Consider the following 16,118-nt stretch of genomic DNA (forward strand, 5'->3'; position numbering starts at 1 on the left):
AAGATATCCATTGCAAAATCGCAAACCAAATAGAAGATTCAAATGACCATGCGGAGGCAATGTTGTTCTCAAATGAAGAGAGAGTTTGCTCTTCAAAGGTTGTTTATCATTTTGGGAGGAGGTGAATTCCTTAACCAACGAATCTACAACTGTATTTCTGCGAAGCTAAAACTGTATTTTTGTAAAATTATTAATGAAAGCAAAGAAAGGTGGACATCTTGTTTTCAGGCGTTTACATTTTTCTTTATATTTCAACATATATTTGTTCTATCGAAATGAAAATTGCAGAATAAATCTCTATTTCAAATTTCCTTTAGAAATAAGAAGCTACTGAGTCATAATGTTACAGGCATCACTTTTACTCTTCTAATAGAAATAAACCCCGGACCCCCAAGTGTTATCGGCCAAATGTCATTTGGACGAAATGTGCTTTGAACTAAACATCCCTGGACCAAATGTCTTTTGGACGAAATGTCCTTTGGACCAAATGTCTTTTGGACGAAATGTCCTTTGGACCAATTGTTTTTGGACGAAACGTCATTTGGACCAATTGTCTTTTGGACGAAATGTCTTTTGGACCAATCGTCTTTTGGACGAAATGTTCTTTGGACGAATTGTCCTTTGGACCAAATGTCCCTGGACTAAATGTGTTTGGACTAAATGTCTCTGGACGAAATGTCCTTTGGACGAAACGACCCACAACCTAGCATAACTCTCGAAACATAAGTGGGAAGGTCTATAAGAGTATAATCTGAAATCAGTTGAACAGCAGATGAATAACCACTTCTCTGGTAAGTAAAAACTTCTTTAATAAAATTGAACTAAAAGTACATGTAAATATTCCTGAATATTATATTCTTGTCAGCATTGTATAACTTCCAAGGCATAAGATCTATAATGGAAATGAAGTTTCTACATGACTCAAAAATCTTGAGAGCTAGATCAGCAATAACGAACAGTGCAGGCGAGTGATACAGAGGATTAGTGGCCGAAGGCATTATCTGCAGTACTTGTCAATTAAAATACCTAAGAGAAATTCATTGTATTTCGTGATCTGTCAAACATTTTCGATAGTTCTATTCTTCCCGTAAGAATATATCATTTGTCTCAGTATATATTGCTATTGTTGAATTTTAAAATCTAATATTTCATGCTTCAAATACCACAATTATAGGGGTTCACATGATATACGAGAGCAGATGTTCATTGTTCCTCAACAAGTGCATTTTTATTTTTCGCCTACTTCTAAATAGTTTGATTGATCTTGACCAAAGTATGACGAGTTCCCTTTCGCAACTAACATGGAGAAACTATTTAAAGAAAATTTAGTCTCTTTGCTCAAACTTTGGCCTTTAAAAATAACTTTAACTTCTTTGTGGAGTTGTGGCATTGGTTGATTCAAAAAATTTTCTTTCAAATAAATAAATAAATAAATAAATAAATAAATAAAATATCACACTCCAACACACAAGAAAATCTGACTGGCCAAGGGTTATCCCTGATCTTTAAGATGAAATGATTTGGAAATAAATCCTTCACAATTGCTATAGACGCCTTTTAACGGTCGCTCGTAGCACCACCTTTGTTTAGAACAGGCTTCCTGTACCTTTTCATATTGCAAACAAGTAACAGCAAGAACACAAACATGCTACAACAAATAACAAGGGTTGTCAACCATTGTAGTTGTTGGACTGTTATGGACCTGCCCATGAATTTTCAGGTGATGACAGAGGCAACACTCATGGCTGATATACACATTAAGAACCATATAAGTCTAGAGATATAAGAATCCAATTATAAATTAGTAATACTGGTAATTCCGCCCTGGTCTTCTGTTCTACCTACACTAGCTATAGGTTAAAATCGTGCTTACCCATAGAATATTAAACTCCCTAAGGAGTTACCTTATAACTAACGTTGCTAGCTGACAAATGTACAAATGTTTAGTGTACTAGAGTTAATTATAAGCTCTAATTTAAAATTAACATTTTTCTTAGTTTGCTCATGAACCAACATGTGGTTACATAAATATTAATCCTCAAATGTAAATATGGTTACTGCTTCTCCCTAATAATAAACAACAAAACAGATTCAGTTTTAGTATGTCATTCCTATCCATTTTAAAATTGTCAAATTGAAGTAACATACTTTTTAAATTGCAATTAAATCGTCACAATAGTTTTATATCAACAAATCGACAAACAGATCTCACAAGTGTATTAATATGGATATTTGTGTGTGTGTGTGTGTGTGTGTATGTGTGTGAAGGACGGGTAAGTAGGACGGGAATCATTCCCACGAACATTTTTCCATCTTGGAAAGCATAAACCACTTGAGAGACTCATTGACGCATTGGCGAATGCTTCGTATACCTCTGTAGCCGTTGTAACAAGTTTAAAGCAAAATTTAATTTAGATTAAGCTTCTTTCGATTATCCATTTTACAATCGGAATGGGATCACACAACGTATTACATGCTATCACGTCTCACTAAACATTGCCTGGGCTCAGGTTCCTAATAACGGTGTGACGTCATTACAAGATATTGAGTTGAGTTGATTTTGAGTTTAACGTTCCTTTCAGCAGCGAAGCTATATGAGACGGGACCTATTGATTAACGTGGAATCCGAACCACATGAGCTCCCGCGGGAATCGAACCCGTGCCTTCCAGGCCAAAGATGAATACGCTAACCGCTTAGCCATAAAGGAGCTCCTCATCACAAGATATTGTCACATGCCATTACAACTAGTAGTTTTTGAGAAAATAATACCGTGTGGTTTTCTCGGGGTTCTTCCATTTCTCCCACTTTCTTCATTTCAACATATTCATTCTCATCATCGTCTTCTTTAGCCTACACGGTATAATAGAGGGAAGAAAAAAAACAAAGGTTTTTGAGAAAAGAATTAATAGCACTTGTATAAGATCGAAACAAGACAAAATGGTTGACATAGGGGCCGATTACATGTTGCCTCTTCGTAACTTTGCAATCGCAAAATATTAAGACTGACATCCTTACGCAAATTCCGAAATAAGATACATCTAACGACGTTTGTCACAAACTAATCCCAAATATTGTGTTGCGATCACACAAATCAATATAGAATCGGGCACATAGAATACAAAAAGCTATACATGCACAAATGAGTAATATTGAAGAAGAGTTGGAGGTTGTATATAATAATAATAATAATAATAATAATAATAATAATAATAATAATAATAATAATAATAATAATAATAATAATAATAATAATAATAATAATAAACTTTATTTACTGCTAAGAACATCTGAGAGCAGAACTACAGTAGTCATACTTCAATATTATTGTAACACTATAATGTAGAAAAAGAGGCAAATAGTAAGTAGCTTTAATATGGCTGAAAAAAGGCAAGCTAACAATATAGTTTGCGTTAATTCCTAGAACATTAAAAAGTAAAAAAAAATAAATAAATAAATAAAATAAAATTAAAATTAAAATAAAATTACAGCTGCAGTATACTACAAATTTTTAAAAATAAAATTCTGTTCTGAGATATGTAATTATTACAATTTCATAAAAGGATAGAGATTAAGGTATGTTTTGTTTTATTTGGTTGCAAAAAAAAAGCTTTAGCATCATGCATTGTAACTTTTAAATCAATTTTTTTTGTTAATAAATATATTGCCTGAACTAGCACACTGATTGTCAAGTATATTTTCTACAAATATAGGATCAATCCATTTTCTCCTGTTTACAAATTATTTCAATTTGAAAAATGTTTTCCAGTATTCTGACGTATTAGAATCGAGTCTCAACCTAAAATACAGTGTCCTATCATAATACCTAGTCTTACCATAAATACTGTCCAAAAGTTTTAAGTACATTGACACAAAATAGATAGAGATATTTTACATCCTAATAATACGAATTACGTGGATGCATTAAGAACTAAATCATAAATAATTATTCAAAATTACCACCATTAGCATTCACCCAGTCGTTAAGTCATTGTGCCCACTCAGCAATTCCATTATGCAACACATCAACTGGAAAATCTGCAGCTGCCATTGGAAGAGACCGCTTTAAGCTTTTAACATTAGGATATCTCTTCTTGCAAGCAATCTCCTGAAGCTTGGGCCACAATTTGTAGTCCAAAGGGTTTAAGTTCGAACTTGCAAAAGACCAATCTGAAGTGGAAATGAAGTGAGGAACATTTGCCTCCAGCCACTGCTGGGTTGTCCGTACCTTGTGTGCTGGGACAGTCCTGCTGCAAGCTACAGTTCTATCCGTGGAAGAGGATGTTGCTGAGATTCTTGACTAGTCTCTCAAGCACTGTCTCTTGGTACACTTTGGCTGACGCTTTGACCTCTTTTTCACAGGAGTGCCCTCGTAGCTCACACTCCACCACATTATAGCTAAGGCAGGATGCTGACCCCTCTGGATCTAGAGATGTGGCATTAATCCTGTCATTGTGGACACTGAAAGTCTCTTCAACATTGAACATCTTTTCATCAGTGAAAAGGATTCGACAGTGCCCATTTGCTGCGTAACGCTTAAGTAAGTGTTTTGCTTTTAGGACTCTCTGTCGCTTTAGTTCATTAATTAGGAGATGTCCTTTGCGTTGTTTGTAACCATGGAGTCCCAGATTACTGCTTAAGTGCGAGACGTGGATATTTTCCATACCTTTAGTGCACGAGCCATAACTGACTGTTTCCTAACTGGATTTTGTCCGACATGTGCTTTCACAAGTTCCGATGTTAGTACTGTGCGTGGTCTTCCTTGCAGCGGGAGATCTTTCACAGTTTCAGTCTTTTCTTTTTTCTTTTTCTCTCTCTTTTTTTTTTTTTTTTTTTTTTTTTTTTTTTTTTTTTTTTTTTTTACTGATTTGCAGCTTTTAAAGGGTTTTGAAAATCTCCCTGCTGATTTTCATCTTGAACCCTTACAATTGACACCTTTACACTTCCTCAGCTCATCCAGCAATGACTCACGCTTCACGATACTGCTCTTGACTTCGCTCGCTTGCAGTGGTGAAGCATGCCGAGAAACATTGGGTAAATACACACACACACACACACACACGCACACACACACACACACACATATATATATATATATATATATATATATATATATATATATATATATATATATATATATATCAGGTATTATCAGTGACAGCTTTTACAAAGGGAGAACCAGGCAACTACGTGAGGCCCAGGCCCCGAACTTCAGTGTCCTACTCTTAATTTATTTAAATATTTATGGCCAATTGTGCCATTTAATAAAGTTATGAAGTTTACAACATCCTAATCAACCTGATTACAGTTCTGTAAGTAGCCCCTCTACAGGAAACCACAACATGCACCTTGAATGAAAATATTCCCTGATCAAAAGGACTTTCGACTAGGCAAACAGGCCAAACTGCCTAAGGCCGTAGAGCTCAGAAATACCGCAAAGGGAAGAAAAATCATTTAAAATAATGTAATTAGTGGATAGATTACCACCAGTGGTCTAGTGCGGTCGAGCAGCCACCAACAACAAATTGAATATTACTGCAAGGTGCCTAAATCCGTCACTGCCATCCATCTATGTATATATTCAGTGTATTAAAAAATCGATCTTCAAAGGCACGATATAAGAATTTAACATCTTATAAAAGGAGCTCGAAAGACGATTTAAAATTTAAAAAAGCGGTATTTCTGCACTTGCAAGTCTACCTTTAAATAGACTAGCAATCCAATAATAGACAGATTACAAAACGTTTTAACAAGAATTTTACACCTCATTTCACGCGCGGCTGGTAGTCATGACATTTTTCAGTTTTACATTCCACGGTTATGCCGGCTAGGCTAAAGGAGACGGTGATAATGAGAAATGAATGAAATGGTGGAATGAATTAAGTGAGAGGAAAAGGGAGAAACCCGAGAAAACCCACGCACACGGTGTTTGCTTACCACAAAACTCACCTGGAGCGAGCTGGAATCGAACCAAGGAACACGTGCACCAGAGGGGAACACTCTTATCACTGAGCCATCGCGGCCCCACGGCTGGTAGTCCTACGGCTTCTATAGGTTGATGCAAGAAGTATGGATCCAATATAGGGATAATGTTCAAAGTTTCGCTAGACGCTGGGCGATCTATTTATTTACATGGAAGTAGTTTCAAGAAAAGGATCTAGTTTTAACGTAAAAAAAAAAGAAAAAGAAAAAATAAAGGAAATAAATTATAAGAAATGTTAAGTTAGGAAAAGACCTAAACTTAATGGATATAAAATTCTAAAGGATAGATGCTGTCTTCCTTTAAGCTTCGCCACTGCTTTTTGTACGGGCGGAAGTACAGCCACCCTCAAAAGTTGGGACAGTATCTATAGTAAGGCTAGGCAGAATACTTTTCAATCATTTGAAATCACCTATATTCTACCTATGGTGTGTTCTAAATCACCTACGTATATTCTAGTTTTGATCTTACCAACAGTTTATATAAAAGTACATAAGTGTCTGAAAAAATGCAGGCCATTGAGCAAACAAGTATCCCAATTATTTTCATTGGTTCATTACATTTGTTCTGTATGTGACAATTAAAATGCAATGGTCAATGCACCTAATTGCCTAATTATCCCTTGTGCATGTTTGTTTTTATTATTTCGGTGCATTGCATACATTCTATAACTAATTTGAATATTATTTGGAAATTTCTATATTTATACTGTACATACAATATGCACTTTCGTTCATAGATTTTTATAGACTGTACATATATACGTATAAATGTATATACTAGGGATGGCAAAAAATTTCCGGAATCCTGATACCGGAAAATTTTGGCCATCCGGAATCGGAAATTTGACTTTCCGTATTTCCAGAAAATTCGGAATTCGGAAAACTCGTTTTTTCCCGAATTCCGAATTTTTTCCGAAATCGAAATCTTTTTATATTTCTCAATTTTTCCGAAATCCGGAATTTTCCGATTTTACTTTCCGGATTCTGAATGTAAAAATTCCGGAATCAGTCATCCCTAGTATATACATATACGATTATTACATTATATTTTATTCTTTTATACTATCATTTTTAAGCAGTTTGCTGATATATTGTACTTTTAACCATGATTAATTTAGGTATGTCTTGCATATAGTGTTATTACTCTTTTTTATACCTTTCTGCACAACATAGCCACAGGAACTTATTTTAGTTACCATCTTACGATTATTTATGCTTTCTCCGTGCAAGACAATTATAATTTATTATATCAGAAAGGAAAATTATGTCAACCACATACATATTTACCTTATTTTCTGTTTGATGCGCAGAATTTTGCCTCGGGATTTCGATTATGTTTTGTACTTCATTTTCACGTGCACTTAGCTTCCTTGAAGTCAGGCCTTCTTTTTAACGTTAATAGCATTGTTCTAGTGTGAACACACTTTTTAAGGAAATTAGTAAATCAATAAATAGCTTATGAACTTGCTATTATTAATTCATTTTATTATGCAATCAGTGCCAATTTAAATATAAGACAAGAAACGTTACCTCAGTCTCTCTCTCTTTTATTTATTTATTTTTTTTACAAGAAGTGTTAAACACGCACAGTGTTAATTTACTAATATTGTTATTACAAGAAGTTTTGCCACTACAAGCACAGAACTGCGTTAATTCCTTCAGTAGGCCTACCGTGCCGTGGAAAATCAGTGCCCGGAGCGAGAGTATACGACGGCAGCCACATACATATGAGTGAAATCCACAGACCAGACGCGAAGCGCCACCGTGGTTGGCGCGAAGCGTAAGAACATTTTCAAAAATTACCCCTGCTTTTCCTTGATTTTGAGCACTTTTTATTACTGTTTTCCTTTCTTTTTATATATATTTTTCTTTTTTCCTCCCGAATTTTGCACCCCCCTTACTTCGGCGCCGGAGGCAGTCGCACAGCGGGGAAAATTGTAATTCTAGCAGCAAAAAATTTGTTGCTCTGTAGTAAAGCATGTTTTTTTAATATATTTTTTGCACTTTTTGTATTGCTATAAGATGTTAGCAAATTAAATAATTAAACACTCATATTGTTACCAGTATGTACACTCATGTCCAAAATGATTGTCGCATATCTATAACTGTCTTCTTGTAAGAATATAAGTTGATAATGATTTTGCACTGTACTTTTAACACTGACACTATATGTATAATCAAGCAATGTATATTTGTGGCAAATTTCATAGGAAAAGAATTATAAATACGAAAATTAGAATCAGTAGAACAAAATGTCGCTAAATGGACAAGAAAGTTTTATTTTCGTTTTATTGTTCTTATTTATTGCTCTTTTGACATGAAATTTGCCACATACATGTCTTTGCTAATTATACACATACTAACATTATAAGAAATACCGGTTGAATCCCTTATCAAATTATATTCTTACAACAACATATTTATAGACATGCGACAATAATTTTGGACATGAGTGTACATTTATTTCAGAAAAATAGGCTAGTAGAAAAGTTTGCAACAAACATATTTACGCCTTTGGAGTAGTATGAACCTTGTGACTAATTATTACGTCTATATCCATTGATATTACAACAAAAAGTATCATAAGATGTGATATACATATAAAGTAGTAATATGAACATGATATGAAATTAGCGAAGAAAACATAAATTATTACATATATATTGTAAAATTATCTCTATTTATGTAGGTAGAGCAATTAACGTACGGAGATTGGATTTTCCCATCTCCTTTTTATTATAAAAGATCCTCCTGAATACAGAAATATATTACAATAAGTAGTTTCCTCTACTATTTTTAGGTAAGAAAGAGAAATGAACCCAATGACCAAGCGTCTTAGGGCTTCTGTAGGTGAGGTTACTCTCTTTGATCAGGCGTCGTGAGAGGGAATGAGAGTTTGTCTGATTAGGTGTCTCTCGGTGACCGGGCGTCGTGAGAGAGAAAGGGAACCAAATCACCAAGCGTCATAAGGCTTTTAGGAAAAGTATCTGTCAATTGACCAAGCGTCGTGAGAGGGTGAGGTGTTCCCAATGGCCAGGCTCCTTAAGGCTTTGGTGGTTTGATCAACCTGGAGAGATGGATGATTCTTGAGGTGTGCTGCTGTCTTTTATCCTAAAATGTCGGCTTGATCTCCGTCTTATCGACTCTTGGAGACTCCTCATCGGTACTGTCGTCTGCGCTTTATTTATTCACTGCAAACACGTGTAATAAACACATGACAACAGCCTGGCGTGAAGACACGCGGACAATATTTCTTTCTTTCAGAGAAAGAGTTAGCATTATAGTTGTGTATGCGGATGTAACTCTTTGTAGTAGCATGAACATTTGTTATGAAATTACTAAATAAAACACCTATATTACTGCACCTGTATCCACGCATACTAGAGACAAAAATAAGCACATGTATTGAGACAAAAGTAAAGTAGTAATATGAACATTAAATTAATTTTACGAAGAGATCACAAATATTGGTACATGCATATCCACGTTGTTTTAGAGAAGGATGTAACATAGTAATTTGGTATACATATGTTCTCTTGTAGTAGTATGAACTTTTTAATGAACTTAACGAAGAATTTTTATACATGTACAGCCACTTACTTCAGAAAAACAGACAACTGAATGTTTGGTTTTTTGTAGTATAATGAACCTTGCATAAAGTTAACGAGGAAAATGTAACTCTTGCGATCCATGCATAGCCACTTTGTTCAGAGAAGGAAGTAACGCAATAGTTTGGTATGCACATGTACTTTTTCTGGTAGTATGAATCCTTTTATGAAATTAACGAAGAAACATGTAGTGTGGAATGTAGATAGATTGACACTCAACAAGAACTACACCTTTATATTCACAAGAATTCTATCCAATATCTTACAGCCATGTCATACGTATCTATGCATTACATACGCATAGATAGTACTTATTACCACTCATATCTATTCGCTCTCGGAGCTTGAATCCTGAGTTACTGCATCAGGCTCAGGTAGCAAGGGATCTAACAATAATTTTCTTACGTCTGGTGAAAAAGACTCTGCATGACTGCGATAGATAGTAGTTTGTGAGATTGAAGAAATTACGGGATCTGAAGAATACAACAGGTCCCTTAAAGTTTGTTCACGAGACATTTTGCGGTATTTCGATCCGAAACTACGTCTGCATTACGCCACACTTGAAATAGCTTCCGACGTTTCATCGCCATATTTGCTGCAAAAAATAATATAAAATTAATAGGTAGATCTTGACAGTTACTTTTTTTTTTTAACCATTAACTCTTTATAGTACCGGTACGTAAATCAAAACAAAATAAAAATGAAGACACCATCTCCCTACATCAGTTACTAAATGTTTACACCCATTATGTATATTAAATAAGAAAAACACATTTTTTAGCTTAATTTAGTAAAAAACGTGCTTTAAACAGTTATAATTAAGGCACGGGAGCTTATTTTATAACATATTTATTTTACATAGAAATCGGATAATGGGGTGAGATCTTCACGTATGAGGCGAAAACCAGCTGAAATAAGCAAAGTTAATAGGACATAAAATATTTTGACATATTTTCCACATTTTCCAATTTTGAAACATATTTTTTCACTTTTCGAATGATAAGACATATATATATATATATATATATATATATATATATATATATATATATATATATATATATATATATATATATCTTTACTTTTTCTTATATGCCTTCTGCCAAAGTAATAAAATCCGCGTGCTCCCTGTGGTCGATTGAACTTGCATCAGACTATACGAAACGTCGTCTGGAGATTGGAGACAAATGGTCTCAGTATGCAAGACTGTCTTGAAACCGTAGAAGATGTTAGAACAAAGTTGTCAACAGTAAAGGGACCAACAGCAGATTTGGTGAAAGACAAGTTCACTGCCATCCTGAACAATAATACTGGATATGGCACTTTCACCAACATCGCCGCTGTTCTGAGTGGTGACGGAGAATTAACTCTCAAAAATGTTGAAGAAGATTTATCACCTGCAGATACAGTATGTTTGAGGTTTGCTCCTTTGACCGTGATATGTGGAACGTACATTCTTGCGCTACAAGTCGCTGATTGTAGATAATAGGCGAAGTTTCACAGAAGAGAACCTGAAGAAGGTCTTCGTGTCACAATGCAATGCTTAAAATTACTTTTGCCTATTGATTTGTCCGATCTTTATTTTTCATTTTCAAGTGTATAGCATAGTATGACATTGAAATATATACATTCTCTCTATTTGTGTGTGTGTGTTCAACTAAAAGAAACTGAAATCACAAGTTCTAGAGATTCGTTACAAGCTGTTCAAATTAACACGAAAAACCTATAATTGTTTTATTGAAAAATGTTCCTTTTGTAACCTAAGTTAATTAAAATAAAATATTAAAAAATACAATAGAGCCTTCCTTAAAAAAATTGTTTAGAAACACAACTGAAAAATGTTCATTTTGTAGCTGTCAACTGAGTTCAAATAAAACATTTAAAAAAAAAAAAAAAATATATATATATATATATATATATATATATATATATATATATATATATATATATATATATATATATATATAAATGAAACCACAAAATTTTCCATAAAATGAAAATGTTTGTAAATTAAGTACTCATATTTTAATGTTTTTCTTTGTTTTGGGAAGATGACATTTTTTGACTTTTCTTTTATTTTCGTGACATTTTTTCAATTTTTTATGACATATTTACATACTATTTTACAGTTTTATAGGGCATAAAGTCAGGACCCTAGTCATAATTATATAAGATAATACGAGTACCAATACGTAAAGAACTACTTAAGTACCAAGTGCTTGATACATCCCTAAAATATTCAAAATCTCAACCGAACTGGCGAAGAGATGTTTTCGCAAACACGGAAGTTTATAGCTTCATTTGGACAGTACCCCTCGCACGGTACTGAATTTGTTACGTATTTTGTTGTTTTTTATTATTATTTAATTATATCAGTGAACTTTGGTCTGTAAGTCATTGTCATATTTTTTGCATAATTATTCGCGTAGCACCTATGCGAAGAAAAACAAAGAAAAGAAAAAGAAATAAGAAAAAAAGCTCTAATGCCTTGGTTTTAGTGATTTTGCACATTACAAACTACATTCCAATATTTCTATTCTTAAGCATAGACGATTTCATTACTCAAAACTGTGATTTTCTATTATAATACTATTTATTATAATTCTATTATAATAATATAATAAAATACGTAAACTTTGCCTATGGACTTTCTTTTAAATATTATTGTGAATTTGTTTTATATATACTGTACTTATACCGGTACTACGTAACATTTTAGCGAATTTTCGATTTTATCAGTGTTTAGATACGTAACCACCGAGACCGAGTGAAAATTCGTCAGCCTGATCAATTAACTGTTCAAATGCATTCTGCTAGTTAGTTAGTATGAATTCCTATTGGTACAAGAAGTAAAACGGAACTAGCAATAATAGATAGTGCGTCTACTATTAGTATTATTGCCAAGTCAGTAGTGCCGTGAAGTTTAAAGTGCTCCTACGACTGTATTTGGTACAGTCCGCAGCAAAAAACCTGCAACATGAACATGTAAGTTTATCGTGAAACTACGCCTAACAGCGCAGGGAATCAACATAATGCTAAGCGGCACGAATCACGCCAAGAGAAATCTCGGCGTCCTTCCCTGCACACTTATTTTGAAGCAAATGACTTTGTCGTTTCACGATAAACTTACATGCTCATGTTGCAAGTTTTGTGCTGTGGACTGTACGTATATCACAAGAAGTTCTTATTCTTCAGAAAGTTGTTCTACTTAAGTATTACATAGAAAATAGAACTTTCCATCACAAGTTTAGAGTGGTACACTGTTAAAAACACTCTTAAATTTGGGAAACCGTTTCTTATCTGTGCACCGAGAATATCTTTTGTTCGAAACAAGAGTTTGAAACTCTCATTAATGAGAAATGAAGAAAAGTAGATGCGGTTGTATAAAGCGAAACGAGGTAACATTCTGTTACTTTCGTTATGAATGAGAATTGTCAGATCTCATTTCTAAGAAAATATTGTCTCGGTGCACAGATAAGAAACGATTTCTCAAATTTAAGAAATTATATTTAACAGTGTAGAGGATTTTAAAGCTCGTTATCTTTAAAATTCAAAAGGTCACATTCAAGGCTTTAGATCACATTCAAAATTTTAGAAAGACGTACACTTAAAGTCATATAGAGTTTATTGTACTTGGTTTTGTATTTATCATTCTTGCAGTTTGGTACGGAAGTACAAAATACAAATGTCAATTGGTTATTTCCGAGACATGCAATATAGTACAAAATTCTTTCATACATGTCATGGCACTACATACAAATAAACACATTACTTTTCTCAGGTCTTTCAAATATACTATTCCTATGCCATACTGAAATATTTGGACTTCCTTACCATTACCTTTGTTCTTATATTTCTTCCTTAATTACTCAATAATAATTAATATAATAATTTTGGAAAGTAAGCGTTTTAATACTTGTAAATAAAGAGAGGGAAAGTATGTAGAAAACATACGAAAATATGAAAATCAGAAGTCCAAAATATGATTAAATACGAAATTTTAATAATATGCTTTCTGAAAGATGAAATCTATCTATCTAGATATAGATATATACTAGATATAGATAGATATGTATGAGTAGAAGTGGCTGACTCATCATCGCCCAGGCCATAAGGAATAAACGTTTTATCGTATTCAAAAATTGTGTTCGTAAAGGGGAAATTTCTATAATACTGAAGCTCTCTGTTTTTTATTAAGTAAATGGCCAATGTGATTTCAGAGTGAGTATTCGCTTAAGTAGGAGGCATGAAATTATATAGAGGTATAAACTCTTAAGTAAAATGACTGCTCCAGCGTTTTCGAGAAATTCGCCCTTACGGGGGAAATTTCCAAAATATTTAAAATTCTACTTCTTTATTCAGAAAATGGGCAATGTGGGGATTAAAAAAAATAGGCTTGTGAAATTTGGCATACAATCTCTTCCTTAAATATGCTTCCAGCATATTCAAAAATTCCGCTTTTGAAAGGGAGAGGAACAGTTTGTACCATACGTGAATTTTCTGATTTATATTTATTACAGAGCATTTTTCTCGTCTGAAGAAGGCTACATATATTTCTGCTAGTTTCAATAATAAAAAATTATATTAACAATTGGCGTCGTTAACGTATACTTTATGCATTAAAGAACATGGTATCATACAAGAGAGAGAGAGATGGAGGCTTAGTAGTAAATCTATCAAGTTTCTTGCGAAAGGTTCCTGTTCGATCCCAGATTATGCAAGTTTGTGATAGTCAGCATCATGTTCATAGGTTTTTTTCGGGTTTTCCTGTTTTCTCTCACACTCTCACTCCACCAATTCTTTCATAGTCTTTCATTTTCACTAATCACCCATCTCTTTTAACCTACAGGGCGTAATAGTTGGACGTAAAACCGAAATTCAATTTAATTTAATAACTTACAATAAGGATAACACAAAGGGATATACGGCTGGGAATATTTAATTATTAGCATCGTAGTTTCCATAATTTTGTATAAGCGTCACATAGCTCCGTCTCTCGTGAAATATAGTGGAGTAAAATATTTTTTAAGTTAGTTGTATTGGAAATGCAAGTAAATTCTACACCGGTATTATCTTACTTTCTCATACAGTAAGATTAGCCAAATTTAAGAGATAATGCCGAAAAAAGACAGATTTTTTCCATCCCAAATGGGCTGGTTGCACATCATTTGTTCAAAAAATCCAGATTTGCCTCAGCCTGATCTGAGGCTGGTGGGGCTGGTAATTTATCTCTTTCTGGTGTCAAAGAGTTCCAAAACCATGAGTTCGACTCTGCCGGGCTGTGCTCACACATTGGGATTCGGTACCTTGCGATGTCTGGACTCCTCCAGGCACAGAAAGCGGTATGTTCGCTTGCCTTAAAACGTTTCACCCTTAACATTGGAGATGTTCATAGACTCCCACCCTAGCTAGTGGAGCATTCTCCAGTAAAATATAGCCTACAACCACAAAACAGAGATGGCATGGGTCAATGAAAACTTAACACATGATTCACTGACTCACTATCCAACGGAAGCAACAACCAACCACTCACCATGACTAACTCTGACTCACCACATATAACCCACTCTGAATCACTTCGATTCACTATCTACTATGAACCTCTCTGACCCACTACCCACAAAACCCGTCATCATCAACTCTGACCCATGATCCACGCTCTCCTCTCGCTTGACTCTCCATTGACATTTGTAATAAAACAAGGTTGTGAAATTATCACTAATCGGAGTTTGAATTTTTACTTTCAATCGTTTAAGCATCGCTATGTTACAATACCGGTGGATCTGATCTTTACGATTTAAAGCGGTTAAGTGTTTGTCATGGGATAAATTACGATGAATTTCAATTTCACTATCATATAAAATTATTTCCGTATTGAATTACAGGTACTTTTCAGTGGAAAATAAGAGGGAATTTGAAAGTCTCAAATCAAGATAAAATAGGCCAACGTAAAGAAAAAGAACAATGTAAAATATTCCATATAATCAGGGGTGCCCACAAGGGGGGGTTATGGCGCAAACTGCGTCATTGAAATATTTGGGGGGGTTAAAAATCTATATAAATATGTTTGAGAGGGTGTAAAAATTAATCGAAAAGATTTTTTTCATGGAAGAACACCTACAGATAGGCAATTGAGGGGGGATGCGTCATGGTCATGAAGGGGGGGGGGGCACCACTGTAAGCATAGGTACCGTACAAACTTAAAATTTCCATGTAATTAAGCTTATAATACAAATTTTATGTTTATTTTTCTCACAACTTTATGACTTGATTCGTATTTGGGTAGGGTGAATGTGCGGTAGTCAGCTCTTCGCCAGTAGTCAGCTAGTTACGGATTGTCCAAACAAAAACAAGAAAACGATACAAAATAGCCCCTTCGCAAAATGAATCATAGCTTTAAGCCATTTATAGTCAGCCAGTCACGTGTTCCATAGAAATGTCATTTACATAGTGTAGTGTCAATAGATGAATGAAGAAGACGCTCCGTTGAAATACATAGATCAATTATTTACTCCGCATGTATTTGAAAG

This window comes from Thermobia domestica, chromosome 16 (assembly GCF_964235325.1).
Source record: "Thermobia domestica chromosome 16, izTheDome1.hap1.1, whole genome shotgun sequence".
Lineage (NCBI taxonomy): Eukaryota > Metazoa > Arthropoda > Insecta > Zygentoma > Lepismatidae > Thermobia > Thermobia domestica.